Source organism: Phyllobates terribilis, unplaced genomic scaffold (assembly GCF_046119375.1).
Source record: "Phyllobates terribilis strain yellow unplaced genomic scaffold, ASM4611937v1 Scaffold_11__3_contigs__length_659146591, whole genome shotgun sequence".
Classification (NCBI taxonomy): Eukaryota; Metazoa; Chordata; class Amphibia; order Anura; family Dendrobatidae; genus Phyllobates; species Phyllobates terribilis.
In genome coordinates this window covers 608,344,141-608,363,566 of record NW_027362771.1, presented here as the reverse complement: position 1 = coordinate 608,363,566, position 19,426 = coordinate 608,344,141, and the positions used below count along the sequence as shown (strand labels likewise).

At 43.8% G+C, this 19,426-nt stretch overlaps 1 non-coding gene across 1 annotated transcript; it reads left to right on the top strand.

Annotated features, from left to right (window-relative positions):
- The first annotated feature begins 13,843 nt into the window (after positions 1–13,843).
- TRNAL-AAG (transfer RNA leucine (anticodon AAG)) lies at positions 13,844–13,925 on the top strand. Its single transcript has one exon. It is a non-coding gene; the product is annotated as a tRNA-Leu (tRNA).
- The last annotated feature ends 5,501 nt before the right edge of the window (positions 13,926–19,426 follow it).

Here is a 19,426-nt window from a genome sequence, read left to right as displayed (position 1 = left end):
TTGTCCTGCTGTCACCATAGTTACCCAGTGCCCTGTCAGCGACATGTAACACCCCTGTCCATGCCTACTCGTCCAAGTGTCTGTGGTGAAATGCACCCTGTCACACACAGAGTTTCTCAAAGAAGCGGTGATGTTGTGTGCGACATTCTGGTGGAGCACAGGCACACCTTTCTTTGAGAAGTAGTGGCGACTGGGCATCTGGTACTGGGGCACTGCGACGGACATAAGGTCTCAAAAATCCACTGTATCCTCCAGGCGGAAAGGCAGCATTTCTGTAGCCAATAGCTTGCAGATGGTGAAATTCAACCTCTTAGCTTTCTCATGGCTAGGAGGAAATGGTCTTTTACTTGTCCACATCTGAGGGACCGAGGGCTGGCTGTTGTGCTTTGACGGGGTTGAGTAGGGTGTCCCTGGCAAACTGCCGGTCTGTGAGGAAGATGCAGGCGGACATGTTAGGTTGCCTTGATCCAAAGGTGGTGCTCTCGATGTCAGAGAGCACTCAACTCCAGCAGGTGTTTCCACTTCCCAATGAACTGACGACCTGCCAATCACACTGGCTGTTGCAGGTAAAGAGGTGGCAGGTCTGCGTCCAAAAACATGTGTGACTGCTGTCCCCCCAGTCACAGAGGATGAAGAGGCCGCGGATGCACAAGATGGGGCAGACGGTTGTTGGCCCAGCCTGCTAGGCCGCATTGTAGCACAGTGAGCTTCCCTCTGCAACTTATGCTTCATATCCATGTGACGGTACATGCATGAAGTACTCAAACTATGGATTTTTTGGCCTCTACTTAGCTTTTGGTGACAAATATTACAGATAACACGAGTTGGGTCATCCTTATCGATCTGAATAAATGCCCAGGCTATGCAAGGCTTAGAGCCCATGCGACCTGAAGAGCCACTACGACTTGTGGTCAGAGGCGGAGTTGTGGTTGAGGATGCAGTTGTTGACGTGCTTCCAGTACTCCGTCTCTGTCCAGGAAGGCGCAACCTATCCTCGTCGTCAATAGCATCTGTGACGCCCCGCTGCGCTTGGTATCACAGATCCTAGAAGAGTGTATTGATGGAATCCTCCACAAGAGGCCCCCATAAACATTCACACATCTCCACCTTCCACCTCAACTCAGCAGAGAGAGCCAGTTAGGGATATAAATAGGGAAGGTGGAGCTAGGCAGTTCAGTTCCTCTGAAGAGTTCCTGCAGTAGAGAAGCCTAAGAGAGGTCAGTCTGCAGTGGAGCTCAGTCTAGTCTAGAGAACTCAGTTAATAGTTCAGCAGTGGAGCACGAGGCTCCTGCTAGCTAGATTCAGGGAGCCCAGATAGAGCTTAAGGTGTGCCAGCGTCATAAGATCGGTGAAGCGCGGCAAGCTGCCGTTAGTGTGTATAGCCTATTGAGGGCCCGAGTAGGCCGAAGGCGAGTGGCGAGTTAGTACATATGGGGCAGAGGAGCTTAACCAGCTCACCCCGAAGCATTTACCGGACACCGGATCTGAGCTTATCGGGATATCTATGACCCAGTAAGGCATAACCGGTATCCCTGGAGAACTACAAGTCCCAGGATCGCTAAGGTGCTGATACGTAACAGAGCCAGGAGACGCTTAGGCCCCGCATACTGGGAGCGTGAACTTCAAGAGAAGGCCCTACCACAAGGTCAGCCAGCGCAGGACAGAGACAAAGTTAGGCCTAGCTCCAGGCAGGTCAGAAACTTACTGCGCAGAGGCAAGAAACAGGAGGCCCTACACCCGCTCATTGGGGAGGATCCTGATATGCACCCTTCACCCTACAGTGCTCCAGGATGTGCCTGAATTTCCTCCAGTAAAAGGTACTGAAGTGACTACCGTGTCCGTTTCCGTTCTTGCTCTGACCCAGCTGGGTCTCGCCTGTCCTGCATTCCCCCTGCATACGCTGCCCTGAGACCTAGCTCCACCTGTGGGGAGCTATACCATCGAGCTGCCTTATCACGGGCCTCAGCGGACTGCGCTGGTGCTTCTCACCAGATACCACAGGTGGTGTCACAAACTCTTATAAAATTAACAATTATCCACCATTTTAAAGAGTGACCCCAGGGTACGGGCCAGGGAGCCGACCACCGCGACATCCCAAAGGCCAGGCAAAGGCCCGGGTGACCTCATCGACTGGCTGACTGTGGGTTGACAGTAAGTGGGATCTCCAACCTTGTCATCATCACCCTGTGTGTTATCACACCCGTCGTCCTCAAAGCCAACCTCTTCCTGCCCTGACCGAAAAGTCAAGTTTTCGCTCCAATCAGGTAGTTGAGTCTCATCATCGTCTTCATCATTGTCTCCACCAACAGGAGTTACAGTTTGGGAACGAGGGTCTACATTATGCTCAGAACCTTTTTCATCTGGTCCTGGATCCGACTTATAAAGATTCTGGGCATCAGTGCAGATCATTTCCTCGTCTGGATTAACAGAAGCTCTGGAGCAGACCTCCATTTCCCAGGCTATAGTATGAGTAAACAGCTGTGCAGACTCAACCATCTGTGTTACCCCATACTCAGACGGGCAGCTGGAGACTTGGGAGCTGTGAGGAAGCAAGTGCGATTGGGGTGACACCTCTGAGGACTGGAGTATTTGTGATGTTGAAGTTGAGGTGGAGGAGAGCCCACTTGAAGGAGCACTTGATATCCGCTGAAGCACCTGCTGTTTTTGTGCCTCATCTGGAATTTGTAGCGATGGGCGTGTCCGTAACAAAGGGATCGTATCACATTGTCCACGAAAAGAAGTCGACATGTTAGTTTGGCTGGAAGATGGTCTTTCTTCTGCAGATGTTACTCCCCCCCCACCGCGGGGGGCTCGACCCAACAGCGGACAGGCACCAGTATTAGGAGAGGGGGGCTGGCCGTCAGGGTCCACCGCGGCTCTGGCACAAACCCGGCGACACGGAGGTGGCACGGGCAGGAACGGACTGGCCGTGTCGGCTTCTCACTTTTTGGATTTTAGAAGGGCATGACATGCCTATATCTGTGTCTCCCCCTCCTTTTACTCCTCCACCTCTTTTATTTTCGCATGACTATATGTACTTGTCACTTTTCCATGTGTTAGTTATGTCTTCTGAGCAGTTTGTCAGCTTTTGGACACCTTTGAAGGTGTTTTCTATGTGTTTCTATGTGTTTTTGTTTGCCTGCCATTGGTTTTAACGGTGTTCGAAGGTGTTCGACGAACAGTTCGACGAACAGTTCGGCGAACACACGGGTGTTCGACGAACCGAACCGAACTCGAACACTACGGGGGTGGCTCAACACTACTTGTGATCTGGCTTGTTCACATTGGTCAACCCGTCTGCCTGCTACTAGTCGTGTCCACTCTTCCCATGCCTTACCGTATGCTTGCCACGTTAACGGGGCAACTGACGCTCTGATTAATGGCATCAACTATTCGCCACTAGATCCCATAGGGAGGGTGGGCAACTGTTGCCCGATGGGTGGGCGTTGTGGAAGAGCTCTGTGAAAATCTGCCAATTGAATTGTTATAAAGCGCTAGCAGCAGCTTTATACCCCTCAGCATAGTGGCTAGCGCGGACCCATACATTGTGTTTTAGGCACAGGAATGCTAGCCTGCGTAGTAGGCCTAGCACTGGGAGAGACGATGATGCCATCTTATTAATGCAGTGCGCTAGGCTGGTGTTTTGTGTTATGAAGCGTATATTTTTGTTAGCCAGGCGCGCGCCCCATATTTCTATTGCTACCACTATTGGGAAAAATTATTTTCAGGGCTAGATGCAGCTAAAAATTATTATTAATTTCAAAGCTGATGGAGCTTGGTATAGATGGCCTAATACAATGAGTCCCACACACTGCTAGAAGCCCAAATATTTTTTCAGAGCTAGATGCAGATAAAAATTATTTTTAATTTGCAACCTGATGGAGGTCAGTATAGATGGACTAATAGAACAAGTCCCACACACTGCTAGAAGCCCAAACATTTTTTCAGAAGTAGATGCAGAAAAAAATGATATTCAATTTGCAACCTGATGGAGGTCAGTATAGATGGACTAATAGAACAAGTCCCACACACTGCTAGAAGCTCACATTTTTTTTCAGAGGTAGATGCAGAAAAAAATTATTTTCAATTTGCAACCTGATGGAGGTCAGTATAGATGGACTAATAGAACAAGTCCCGCACACTGCTAGAAGGCCAAATATTTTTCCAGAGCTAGATGTAGACAAAATATTATTTTTAATTTGCAACTAGAGATGAGCGGTGTTCGACTAGAACTGTTCGCCAATCTCAAATTCGAGCTGTTTTGGGCGGTGTTCGAGTTGTTCGACGAACCCGAACGATTTGCAAAAAATTCGGCTGTTCGAGGTTATGTTCGATAACTGTTCGTGCACCAAAAGCGTGTCCTGCATGTCTGGCGCTATTTAGAGCACCAATCATGCAGGGATTGTCTGCCACTCACTGTAATGCCACAGCCATGGTGGTTGTGGCATTACAGTGATTGCCCAAATCGATGGGAACAGTGCCAACAGTGAAACATGAAAAGCCGGCAATTCAGCAGCGGCATACACCGGTACCCGACAATTTAGAACCGAAAGAATAGAGCTTCACACATAGATTAGATAGATATAAACATGTCAGCCACATATATACGAAGTACAGTGAAAGTGCTGCTTACTGTACTTGTCATTTAGCGTAAAGGATTTATCAAAAAAAATAATAGTGTTTTCATGCACCGTCTCTTTAAAAAAGCCGGCCGGCAATTCAGCAGCGGTACCCGACAATTTATAACAGACAGAATAGAGCTTCACACATAGATTAGATAGATAGAAACATGTCAGTCACATATATATGAAGTACAGTGATAGTGTTGGTTACTGTACTTGTCATTTAGTATTAAAATAAAGGATTTATTATTAAAAAAATTGGCGTGGGGTTCCCCTTAATTTTAGGCTCTAGCGGAGGTTAAGCAGACGGCTGGGGCAGATGTTTGAAGCCTGGGAAGGGGGTAATACCCACGGAGCTTCCCAGGCTACTAATATCAGCCCCCAGCTGAATACCTAGCCTTTACTAGCTATTAAAATGGGGGACCCCCCCCCAAAAAATGACGTGGGGTCCCCCCTAATTTAATAGCTAGCAAAGGCTAGGCAGACAGCTGGGGGCTGATATTAATAGCCCAGGAAGGGAGCCATGAATATTGGCCCCCTCCCAGGCTAGAAACACCAGCCGTCAGCCGCCCCAGAAATGGCGCATTCATAGGATGCGCCAATTCTGGCACTTAGCCTCGCTCTTCCACGCTGCCCTGGTGCGGTGGCAGGGGGTAATAGGGTTGGGGTTGATGTCAGCTTATAATGCCAGCTGACATCAAGCCCAGGTTAGTAATGGAGAGGCGTCTATAAGACACCCCCATTACTAACCCCATAGTCAAAGTTAAAAAAAACACAAACACCCAGAATAAAGTCCTTTAATTGAAATAAAGACACAATCCTTTATTGTTCTAAATTAAACCATACTTACCGTCACGCCCATTCCAGCTGAAGCCAACGATCTCCTGCAATAAAAGAAAAATAATAAAGCAACCTCATCCTTACCTTTCCATGGTTCCCACGACAGCTTCAGCTCTGCTACATCGAGATGACAGGCTGGACCGCAGCAGAACGCTGCCATCCAGCCTCTCATCCCGCAGACACTGAGAAGCGCAGGCTTGCTTGCGCTGCTCAGCGTCTCTCTGTGACGACATCCAGATGAGCCGAGTTCATGTCCAATGAACTCGGCTCACCTCATGCACGTCACTGACAGCGTGGGAAAATTCTCACGCTGAAGCGGTGAGTGCAGGAGAATTCTCCCACGCTGTCAGTGACGTGCATAAGGTGAGCTCATGTCCAATGAACTCAGCTCACCTCCTGCACGTCACTGACAGCGTGGGAGAATTCTCCTGCACTCAGCGCTTCAGCGTGAGAATTCTCCCACGCTGAAGCGCTGAGTGCAGGAGAATTTTCCCACGCTGTCAGTGTCGTGCATAAGGTGAGCTCATGTCCAATGAACTCAGCTCACCTCCTGCACGTCACTGACAGCGTGGGAGAATTCTCCTGCACTCAGCGCTTCAGTGTGAGAATTCTCCCACGCTGAAGCGCTGAGTGCAGGAGAATTTTCCCACGCTGTCAGTGACGTGCATGAGGTGAGCCGAGTTCATTGGACATTAACTCGGCTCATCTGGATGCCCTCACAGAGAGACACTGTGGAGCGCAAGCAAGCCTGCGCTTCTCAGTGTCTGCGGGATGACAGGCTGGATGGCAGCGTTCTGCTGCGGTCCAGCCTGTCATCTCGATGTAGCAGAGCTGAAGCTGTCATGGGAACCATGGAAAGGTAAGGATGATGTTGCTTTATTATTTTTCTTTTATTTCAGGAGATCGTTGGCTTCAGCTGGAATGGGCGTGATGGTAAGTATGGTTTAATTTAGAACAATAAAGAATTGTGTGTTTATTTCAATTAAAGGACTTTTTTCTGGGTGTTGTGTTTTTTTTAAATACTTTACTAGAAATTCATGGTGGTCATGTCTAATATTGGCGTGACCCCATGAATTTCGGGCTTAGGGCCAGCTGATAATGCCAAGCTGGCCCTAACCCCTTTATTACCCAGTGAGCCACCGCATCAGGGCCCTGGATGAGTTGGGTACAGCGCCAGAAGATGGCGCTTCTATGAATGCGCCATTTTCCGGGGTGGCTGCGGACTGCAATTTGCAGCGGGGGTGGCCCAGAAAGCTTGGGCCTCCCTGCGCTGCGGATTCCAGCCCCCAGCTGCCTAGTTGTACCTGGCTGGACACAAAAACAGGGCGAAGCCCCACGTCAATTTTCTTTAAATTATTTCATGAAATAATTAAGAAAAAAAGGGCTTCCCTATATTGTTGTGTCCGGCCAGGTACAAATAGGCAGCTGGTGGTTGGGGGCAGCCCGTTCCTGCCTGCTGTACCTGGCTGGACACAAATATAGTGCGAAGCCCCACGTCAATTTTTTTTAAATTATTTCATGAATTTCCTGAAATAATTTAAAAAAATTGAAGTGGGGCTTCGCACTATATTTGTGTCCAGCCAGGTACAGCAGGCAGGAACGGGCTGCCCCCAACCACCAGCTGCCTATTTGTACCTGGCCGGACACAACAATATAGGGAAGGCCTTTTTTTCTTAATTATTTCATGAATTTCATGAAATAATTAAAAAAAAAGGACGTGGGGCTTCGCCCTATTTTTGTGTCCAGCCAGGTACAACTAGGCAGCTGGGGGCTGGAATCTGCAGCGCAGGGAGGCCCAAGCTTTCTGGGCCCCCCCCCGCTACAAATTGCAGTCCGCAGCCACCCCGGAAAATGGCGCGTTCATAGAAGCGCCATCTTCTGGCGCTGTACCCAACTCATCCAGGGCCCTGGTGCGGTGGCTCACTGGGTAATAAAGGGGTTAGGGCCAGCTTGGTATTATCAGCTGGCCCCAAGCCCAAAATTCATGGGGTCACGCCAGTATTAGACATGACCGCCATGAATTTCTAGTAAAGTATTTAAAAAAAACACAACACCCAGAATAAAGTCCTTTAATTGAAATAAAGACACAATTCTTTATTGTTCTTAATTAAACCATACTTACCATCACACCCATTCCAGCTGAAGCCAACGATCTCCTGCAATAAAAGAAAAATAATAAACCAACCTCATCCTTACCTTTCCATGGTTCCCACGACAGCTTCAGCTCTGCTACATCGAGATGACTGGCTGGACCGCAGCAGAACGCTGCCATCCAGTCTGTCATCCCGCAGACACTGAGAAGCGCAGGCATGCTTGCGCTCCTCACTGTCTCGCTGTGACGGCATCCAGATGAGCCGAGGTCATGTCCAATGAACTCGGCTCACCTCATGCACGTCACTGACAGCGTGGGAAAATTCTCACGCTGAAGTGCTGAGTGCAGGAGAATTCTCCCACGCTGTCAGTGATGTGCATGTGGTGAGCTCATGTCCAATGAACTCAGCTCACCTCCTGCACGTCACTGACAGCGTGGGAAAATTCTCCTGCAATCAGCGCTTCAGCGTGAGAATTTTCCCACGCTGTCAGTGACGTGCATGAGGTGAGCCGAGTTCATTGGACATGAACTCGGCTCATCTGGATGTCGTCACAGAGAGACGCTGAGCAGCGCAAGCAAGCCTGCGCTTCTCAGTGTCTGCGGGATGACAGGCTGGATGGCAGCGTTCTGCTGCGGTCCAGCCTGTCATCTCGATGTAGCAGAGCTGAAGCTGTCGTGGGAACCATGGAAAGGTAAGGATGAGGTTGCTTTATTATTTTTCTTTTATTGCAGGAGATCGTTGGCTTCAGCTGGAATGGGCGTGATGGTAAGTATGGTTTAATTTAGAACAATAAAGGATTGTGTCTTTATTTCAATTAAAGGACTTTATTCTGGGTGTTTGTGGTTTTTTTAACTTTGACTATGGGGTTAGTAATGGGGGTGTCTTATAGACGCCTCTCCATTACTAACCTGGGCTTGATGTCAGCTGGCATTATAAGCTGACATCAACCCCAACCCTATTACTCCCTGCCACCGCACCAGGGCAGCGTGGAAGAGCGAGGCTAAGTGCCAGAATTGGCGCATCCTATGAATGCGCCATTTCTGGGGCGGCTGACGGCTGGTGTTTCTAGCCTGGGAGGGGGCCAATATTCATGGCTCCCTTCCTGGGCTATTAATATCAGCCCCCAGCTGTCTGCCTAGCCTTTGCTAGCTATTAAAGTAGGGGGGACCCCACGTCATTTTTTTTGGGGGGTCCCCCATTTTAATAGCTAGTAAAGGCTATGTATTCAGCTGGGGGCTGATATTAGTAGCCTGGGAAGCTCCGTGGGTATTACCCCCTTCCCAGGCTTCAAACATCTGCGCCAGCCGTCTGCTTAACCTCCGCTAGAGCCTAAAATTAAGGGGAACCCCACGCCAATTTTTTTAATAATAAATCCTTTATTTTAATACTAAATGACAAGTACAGTAACCAACACTATCACTGTACTTCATATATATGTGACTGACATGTTTCTATCTATCTAATCTATGTGTGATGCTCTATCTTTCTGTTCTAAATTGTCGGGTACCGCTGCTGAATTGCCGGCCGGCTTTTTTAAAGAGACAGTGCATGAAAACACTATTATTTTTTTAAATAAATCCTTTACACTAAATGACAAGTACAGTAAGCAACACTATCACTGTACTTATTATATATGTGACTGACATGTTTCTATCTATCTAATCTATGTGTGAAGCTCTATTCTTTCTGTTCTAAATTGTCGGGTACAGATGCTGAATTGCCGGCCGGCTTTTTTAAAGAGACGGTGCATGAAAACACTAATATTTTTTTTAATAAATCCTTTACACTAAATGACAAGTGCAGTAACCAACACTGTCACTGTGCTTCTTATATGTGTGACTGACATGTTTCTATCTATCTAATCTATGTGTGATGCTCTATTCCTTCTTGTCTAAATTGTCGGGTACCGGTGTATGCCGCTGCTGAATTTGCCGGCCGGCTTTTTTAAAGAGAGTGTCTTCTGAGCAGTTTGTCAGCTTTTGCACACCTTTGCAGGTGTTTTCTATGTGTTTTTTTTGCCTGCCATTTGTTTTAACGGTGTTCGACGGTGTTCTAAGGTGTTCGACGAACAGTTCGACGAACAGTTCCTCGAACATCCCGGTGTTCGACGAACCGAACCGAACCCGAACACTATGGGGGTGGCTCAACACTATTTGCAACCTGATGGAGGTCAGTATAGATGGAATAATAGAGAAAGTCCCACACACTGCTAGAAGCCCAAATATTTTTTCAGAGCTAGATGCAGGTAACAAATATTTTTGATTTGCAACCTGATGGAGGTCAGTATAGATGGACTACTAGAACAAGTCCCACACACTGCTAGAAGCCCAAATATTTTTTCAGAGGTAGATGTAGAAAAAAATGATATTCAATTTGCAACCTGATGGAGGTCAGTATAGATGGACTAATAGAACAAGTCCCACACACTGCTAGAAGCCCAGAAGCCCAAATTTTTTTCAGAGGTAGATGCAGAAAAAAATGATATTCAGTTTGCAACCTGATGGAGGTCAGTATAGATGGACTAATAGAACGAGTCCCACACACTGCTAGAAGGCCAAATATTTTTTCAGAGCTAGATGCAGAAAAAAATTATATTCAGTTTGCAACCTGATGGAGGTCAGTATAGATGGACTAATAGAACAAGTCCCACACACTGCTAGAAGCCCAAATATTTTTTCAGAGGTAGATGTAGAAAAAAATGATATTCAATTTGCAACCTGATGGAGGTCAGTATAGATGGACTAATAGACCAAGTCCCACACACTGCTAGAAGCCCAAATACTTTTTCAGAGCTAGATGCAGATAAAAATTATTTTTAATTTGCAACCTGATGGAGATCAGTATAGATGGACTAATAGACCAAGTCCCACACACTGCTAGAAGCCCAAATATTTTTTCAGAGCTAGATGCAGAAAAAAATTATATTCAATTTGCAACCTGATGGAGGTCAGTATAGATGGACTAATAGAACGAGTCCCACACACTGCTAGAAGGCCAAATATTTTTTCAGAGCTAGATGCAGAAAAAAATTATATTCAGTTTGCAACCTGATGGAGGTCAGTATAGATGGACTAATAGAACAAGTCCCACACACTGCTAGAAGCCCAAATATTTTTTCAGAGGTAGATGTAAAAAAAAATGATATTCAATTTGCAACCTGATGGAGGTCAGTATAGATGGACTAATAGACCAAGTCCCACACACTGCTAGAAGCCCAAATACTTTTTCAGAGCTAGATGCAGATAAAAATTATTTTTAATTTGCAACCTGATGGAGATCAGTATAGATGGACTAATAGACCAAGTCCCACACACTGCTAGAAGCCCATATATTTTTTCAGAGCTAGATGCAGAAAAAAATTATATTCAATTTGCAACCTGATGGAGGTCAGTATAGATGGACTAATAGAACAAGTCCCACACACTGCTAGAAGCCCAAATTTTTTTTTAGAGGTAGATGCAGAAAAAAATGATATTCAGTTTGCAACCTTATGGAGGTCAGTATAGATGGACTAATAGAATAAGTGCCACACACTGCTAGAAGGCCAAATATTTTTTCAGAGCTAGATGCAGAAAAAAATTATATTCAGTTTGGAACCTGATGGAGGTCAGTATAGATGGACTAATAGAACAAGTCCCACACACAGTTAGAAGCCCAAATATTTTTTCAGAGGTAGATGCAGAAAAAAAATATATTCAGTTTGCAACCTGATGGAGGTCAGTATAGATGGACTAATAGAGAAAGTCCCACACACTGCTAGAAGGCCAAATATTTTTTCAGAGCTAGATGCAGACAAAAAAATTATTTTTAATTTGCAACCTGATGCAGGTCAGTATAGATGGATTAATAGAGAAAGTCCCACACACTGCTAGGAGGTCAAATATTTTTTCAGAGCTAGATGCAGACAAAAAATTATTTTTAATTTGCAACCTGATGGAGGTCAGTATAGATGGACTAATAGAGAAAGTCCCACACACTGCTAGAAGGCCACATATTTTTTCAGAGCTAGATGCAGACAAAAAATTATTTTTAATTTGCAACCTGATGGAGGTCAGTATAGATGGACTAATAGAGAAAGTCCCACACACTGCTAGAAGGCCAAATATTTTTTCAGAGCTAGATGCAGATATAAATTATTTTTAATTTGCAACCTGATGGAGGTCAGTATAGATGGACTAATAGAGAAAGTCCCACACACTGCTAGAAGGCCAAATATTTTTTCAGAGCTAGATGCAGATATAAATTATTTTTTAATTTGCAACCTGATGGAGGTCAGTATAGATGGACTAATACAACAAGTCCCACACATAGCTAGAAGCCCAATATTTTTTCAGAGCTAGATGCAGAAAAAAATTATATTCAATTTGCAACCTGATGGAGGTCAGTATAGATGGACTAATAGAATGATGCTATGCCCAAAAGATTTTACTTCACTAGGTGCAGTAAAAAAATTGGTATTCTATACACAGGTGGTATATCTTGCAACACAGATAGGCTACTCCACTGACTAACACACTCTGCAATAGGCCAAAAAGGATTAGCTTTGCTAGATTCAGCCAAATGCTGTGAAAAAAACTTGCACAGACCTGCCTGGCAAAAACTGATAGGAACTGATGTAACCTAGTCCTGAAAAGGACTGCAATTACAATTAGTCTTTACTCCCACAATCTATCTATTTAAGAGCACAGACCTGCCTGATAAAAGTCGTAGGAAATGCTGTAACCTAGTCATTAAAAGGACTGCAATCACAACTATTCCCTACTCCCAAGTTATCTGTAGATTTGTGCGAAAATTGGCTTGAAATTAACAAGGTATAGAGCACACAGCAACAGCTGTGCCGTCTAACACGCAGCTGCAGCAGTGAGAAAATGGTGGCGACGGGGAAAATGGCTTGGTCTTATAGGGCAAGGACATGTAACATACACTGCCAATGACACATGCCCTTGCTTGTGTGAAAAAAGCACTTCGCTCCGTGTGTGCGCTGCTGATAGGCTGACAGATTGCACCTCCCCACTGTAAATGCGGGAAAGAGAAAAAAAAATGGAGATCTTCATTATTCCTGCAGAGATCCATCCCCTGCAACTCCCCCCACCCCGCTGTACACTCAAACTGCGTATTAACATTAATTTTCATCATTACTGAGAAAAAATCCAGTTATGATTTTGGTGCACGAACAGTTATCGAACATAACCTCGAACAGCCAAATTTTTCTCAAATCGTTCGTGTTCGACGAACGGCTCGAACACCACCAAAAACAGCTCGAATTTGAGATTGGCGAACAGTTCGAGTAGAACAACGCTCATCTCTACTAAAGATGAATATAATGCTGTCTGCAGTGAAAGCTGGGCTAGCGTTAGAAGAACTAAAGCCAGTAATGAAGTGAGGCTTGCAAGAGAGACAAAAAGCAATAAGAAAGGATTTTGGAATTAAGTCAAAAGTTAAAGAAAAGCCAAAGATGCTATAGGATTTTTACAGGATGAAAAGTGTAAAGTGGTTAAAAATGATGTTGAGAAGACTGAACTTTTAAAATCTTATTTGGCTTCTGTGACCTCTAAGAAAGCAAATGTAACATCAAGTGATCTTCACTGTGCTGTAGAAGAAAAGGAACATGTGAACAAGTCATACGTATGAATACTGCATATGTGTGGTCATGTTGACTTTAGGCATCAGAATTAATTACATCATTTACCATCTACTGTTTCATCCATGTCAGTTCAATCAATGATCAACCATTCTCAAAATTTTCCAAAATAAGTCTTGGTCGAATGTAGTCCAACTGCTAGCTCATATCCCTGCTGCCTTTTTAGGGTTATCAATACAGGATGAGCAGAGTGATTAGCAAATATAAACAGAGCCATGCTGCTTTTGCTGCTTTCCAGTAAGTCACCCTAGTGATGGATTCATATCTACACTGCTCTGCACTGCTGAATAATGTCTTCCATGCTGCTGCTTCTGATTATCTGTTACGTACAGACAGGGATGTAGGAATCCTCCATGTTTGATCGTCCTGTATCTGGGAGATCATAGCAAGCAATCTATACCACCTAGTTCAGTGATATCTAAAAATTAGCGGATGAGCCAACAGAGGAAAGATTAGTAAAATATCTGGATACAAGTCATATGTTTTGTAAAATGGTGCCCCAGAGTCAATGTACAAACAAATCCCTGATAACTACGTTGCTCATGCATAATAACATTTGTATTTTTGTCTAATTAAATATACAATGTTTTCTGCCACTTATATCATTAGCAAATTTCTGATTTAAATAAGTTTGAATATTTGTATGAGGTAGCGTGGCCGAGCAGTCTAAGGCGCTGGATTAAGGCTCCAGTCTCTCTGGAGGCGTGGGTTCAAATCCCACTGCTGCCATTATTCATCTGGATCTAATTTTTACCAAAAATTAGGAAACGGTTGAGGAACTAATGTGGATTGATAATTTAGGAGGCAGCGGTCATACTATCCTATAATTTTGAGCTACAAAAGGTGGAAGACCTGCGAAAACTAATATTTTAAGATTGGACTGTAGAAAGGCAGTTTTTAATGGACTCAGTAAAAAGGAAGGAAAGGTAGGAGGTTCTAAAGAAAAGAAATGTCCAGGAATGATGGGAGAGTTTGCTAAGTTAAATTCTCACTGCACAATCAGTAACAATCCCAAAAAGAAGGAAAAATGGAAAGCATTTATGGCGACCAGGATAACTGAATACTGAACTTAAAAGTTTGCTATAAAGGAACAAAGAAATGAATATCAAATCGAAAGTACTGTTCATATCTAAAGAAGAATATAATGCTGTCTGCAGGGAAAGCTGGGCTAGCATTAGAAGAGCTCAAGCCAGTAATGAAGTTAGGCTTGCAAGAGAGACCAAAAGCAATAAGGCTGAGTTCACACGATTCGTATTTAAGGCGTTTCCGCGGCGTTTTTGCAGTTGCGTAAATGCCGCGGAAATGCATTAAAAACGCATGGTAGAAGGGCAGCAATGTTCCCCAATTGAAATCCGCATGTGCTGTGCCCATGATACGGATTTTTCCGCAGCGTAAAAGCTGCGGTCAAAGATCCGCAGCATGTCAATTAATTTTGTGGAAACGCTGCTCTTTTGCCGCCATTGACTTGCATTAGACCGCATGGAATCCACATCACAGTAAACGTTGATGCGTTTTCATGTGGTCTAATATGCAGATGGTACCCGGGTGTGGAGGAGAGGACTCTCATCCAGACCCAGGTACCATTAAAAAAAAAAAGAATAAAATAAAAAATATATATATTCTTACCTTCTGACGGCTCCTGCTTGGTTCCCGGCACTTCGGGGTTGAATGAAGAAGGACTTTCGCTGACGTCAGAGTCATGTGACGGGTCACGTGACACTGACTTCAGAAGGCCCTAAAGTCTTCACTGCCGGCAGCCGGGACCGAGCGAAGCCGGACACCGGGGGCCATCAGAGGGTAAAGTATATATTTATTTTTTATTTTTTGACATTCACACATTATATAAATCCATGCCGGTTGCATGGATTTATATAGTGTGAAGTTGACAAGCACTTTCCAAGTGATGCTAAAATCGCTTGGGAAGCGCTTGTCAACCCGCATGCGGAAATGAAAGTGAAGACCGCTTCATTTCCGCATGTCCCTGGCAGGAAACCGCATGTACAATCCGCATGCGTTTTTTCCTGCCAGAGAGATGCAGAAACGCTCAGGAAAAAATCCTGAGCATTTCTGCATCATGTGCACATACCCGAAGAAAGGATTTTGGAAGTAAGTCAAAAGTTAAAGAAAAGCCAAAGATGCTATAGGATTTTTAAAGGATGAAAAGGGTAAAGTGGTCAATAATGATGTTGAGTAGACTGAACTTTTAAATTCCTATTTTGCTTCTGTGTTCTCTAAGGAAGCAAATGTAACATCAAGTGATCTTCACTGTGCTGTAGAAGAAAAGGAACATGTCAGCAAGTCATACGTATGAAAATTACATATGAGTGGTCATGTTGGCTTTAGGCACCAGAATTAATTACATAATTTACCATCTATGTTACATCCATGTCAGTTCAATGAATGATCAACCATTCTCAAAATTTGCCAAAATGAATCTTGGTCAAAAGAAGTCTAACTGCTAGCTCATATCCCTGTTGCCTTTTTAGGGTTATCAATACAGGATGAGTAGAGTGATTAGCAAATATAAATAGAGCCATGCTGCTTCTGCTGCATTCCAGTAAGTCACCCTAGTGATGGATTCATAGCTACACTGCTCTGCACTGCTATATAATGTCTTACTTGCTGCTGCTTCTGATTATCTGTTTCGTACAGGCAGGGGTGTAGGAATCCTTCATGTTTGAGTGTCCTGTATATGGGAGATCATAGCAAGTAATCTATACCACCTAATTCAGTGATATCTAAAAATTAGCGGATGAGCCAACACAGGAAAGATTAGTAAAATATCTGGATACAAGTCATATGTTTTGTAAAATAGTGCCCCAGAGTCAATGTACAAACAAATCCCTGATAACTACGTTGCTGTTGCATAATAACATTTGTCTTTTTGTCTAATTGGATATAAAATATTTTCTGCCACTTACATCAAAAGCAAACTTCTGATATAAATAACTTTGAACATCTATATGAGGTAGCGTGGCCGAGCGGTCTAAGGCGCTGAGTTTGGGCTACAGTCTCTCTAGAGACTTGGGTTCAAATCCCACCGCTGCCATTATTTATTTAGATCTAATTTTAACGAAAAATGAGGAAATGGTTGAAGATGTAAAGGTGATTGAGAATTTAGGAGGCAGCGATCATGCTATAATATCATTTTGTACTACATAAGGAGGAAAACCTATGAAAACTGAGATTTTAAGATTGGACTGTAGAAAGGCAGTTTTTAATGGACCCAGTAAAAAGGTAGGAAAGGTAGGATGTTCTAAAGGAAAGAAATGTCCAGGAAGGATGGGACATTTTGCTAAATTAAATTCTCACTGCACAATCAGTAACACTCCCGAAAAGAAGGAAGAATGGAAAGCATTTATGGAGACCAGGATGGCTGAATACTGAACTTAAAAACTTGCTAAAAATGAACAAAGAAATGAATATCAAATGGAAAGAAGGGTTCATATCTTAAGAAGAATATAATGCTGTCTGCAGGGAAAGCTGGGCTAGCGTTAGAATAGCAAAAGCCAGTAATGAAGTGAGCCTTGCAAGAGAGACCAAAAGCAATAAGAAAGGATTTTGGAAGTAAGTCAAAAGTTAAAGAAAATCCAAAGATGCTATAGGATTTTTACAAGATGAAAAGGGTAAAGTGGTCAAAAATGATGTTGATTACATTCCTGGCACCCTGCTATTTTACTCTCCAAAATTTTGAGCGTGCCTTTTTATAGTCTGCAAAATAAGATAATTAAGGTTTTGCCACCTTTGTGGGTGTTTGTTCCACTGGCATTTTTTTTCTATTTTCCTTTTCTGAACCAGTTTACAATCCCAGGACAGTGCGTGTCTTCACCTAAAATGTGTATAAAAAAGTCACACAACTGATTTGGGTGTGTATCTCCAGAAAGTAGTTTTTCGACAGTCACTACAAATGCTGTCTGTTAGAACCGTCCTGTTAGTTTTAGCTATCTTGTGTTTTGCAGTCTCGTGACCAGCTGCCTATATATTCCAGCTCCGCCCTTCTGGCTTTGCTGGACTTCAGTGTTTTTTGCCTGTCTCTCTAACCAGGTGCCTATCTCTGTCTAGTTTGCTTGGTCCTCTGGGACCTTTAGTACTTTTTGGCTGTTTGTCTTTTGCTCTGCAACAATTTCTGTTAGGAGGTGTCCCATTTTTGTCCCAGTCCTTAGTTTTTTTAGGGACTCCTCCCTTTATTCTATAGGTCTCCTTTCAGACTAGCCGAGGACGAAGGTGGGTCTGTTCACAAGGAACAGGCTGCCCGCTACATCGTAGGGATTCAGCTTAGACTTACTGTAGGGACAGCTTTCCCCTTTCTTTCCTTAGTTTATGTTGCAGATCATAACAGTAAGTCCAACCCAAAAAAAACTAAAAGGAAAGAAATTTGGGGATCAGTATGGTTTCTGTCCAGGAGTTGGCTCAACGGCTGCAGGGATTGTCTCTGGAGGTGGCCGAGCTTCAGCAACATGTGAGTAGCTGTCCTGGAGCGCATTTTGTCGAACCAAAGGTAGGACTGCCTGATGTTTTTTATGGTACACAGTGAGATTTTTTTTCTTTAAAATTGGTTGTTTATTATATTTTTGTTTGAGACCGAGGTTCTCTGGGAATGAATCACAGCGCATTGGTTTTATTATGTCACTTTTGCGCAAAGAACCACAGGGGTGGGCCAATTCTCTCCAACCTAATGATCCGTGTTTAAGTTCTGTTGAAGAATTTTTTTCTGCTATGGGGCTATTATATGATGATCCTGATCGAATCTCATCTGCTGAATCAGAACTTAGACGTTTGAATCAGGGGTCAGATTATGTTGAAATTTATTGCACACACTTCAGGAGATGGGCCTCAGAAGTTAAATGGAATTATTCGGCGTTGAAATGTTTATTTCTTGCTAGTCTGAGTGAAAGTGTTAAGGATTTGCTAATTGCATTCCCTGCACCTGAGACTCTGCCGGAAACTATGCAGTTAGCTGTTCGTCTGGACAGGAGGATAAAGTCCAGGGTCAATGATGTAAAAACTCCTTTAACTTCAGGTCCTAGTTTCCAGAAAATCTGCTCTGACAGCGGAGAACCAATGGAGGTTGGGGAGATGTCACTCCGCTCTCAAGAAAGAGATCGGAGATTCGCCGAAGGTTTGTGTTTTTATTGTGGTAAAGCTGATCATTTGATTAAGTATTGTGAGCGTCATTTAAGTAAAGAAAAAAAGAGGTCAGTTATTCCCGTATAGCTTTCTTACGCTCTGCAGGAGTGTTAATTCCTGGGAGTACTGCTCTGCAAGGAGATTTGATTGAATTTCAGGTATTTGTGGATTGTGGTTCTACACTAAATTTGATTGATAAAGGGTTTTTGGAAAAACTTAAATTGAAATCCAAACCTTTGTCATCTCCTATTTCTGTGTTTGCAATTGATAACACTCCTTTGAAATGTATAACTCACAAGACTGCTGCATTTCCTCTCACTATCAATGGTGTTCACCAAGAAATTTTGTACTTGGTTGTTTTGGATAATTTGCCCCCACCAGTTGTTCTAGGATTGCCTTGGTTAAAACTGCACAATCCTTTCTTGGACTGCTCTACTAATGTGATTAAGTCTTGGAGTCCGAAGTGCTATGATAAATGTTGTAATTGTCGCATTGCGGCTGTGGAAAAAGGGGAATTACCAGTACCTATTCAAGATTTTTGGAGGGTTTTTTCGGAGGAGGAGTAGCAAATTTTACCTCCTCATAGGGATTATGATTGCGCCATTGAGTTTGTTCAAGGTGCTACTCTTCCCAAAAGTCGCTTGTTTAATCCGACTATCCCTGAAAGAAAGGCCTTGGACGAGTAAATAGAGTCTAGCCTGGCTGCTGGTCACATTAGACCTTCTAAGTCGCCTGTGGCCGTCAGATTCTTCTTTGTTAAAAAAAAGGACGGCAGTTTACGTCCATGTCTGGATTTTCGTGAAATTAATGAGATTACTGTACGCAATTCCTACCCATTGCTTGTTTAACCAGTTAGTGGGAGCCAAGTGGTTCTCAAAAATTGATCTCCGAGGGGAATACAATTTGTTACGTGTTAAGGAGGGTGATGAATGGAAAACTGCTTTTAACACTCCGGTAGGTCATTTTGAGAATCTGGTGATGCCTTTCGGTCTTACCAATGCACCTGCATTTTATCAGAACCTTATTAATGACATCCTGAGACCTTTTATTGATAAGAATGTGGTTGTGAATTTGGATGACATTTTGATTTATTAACCAGATCT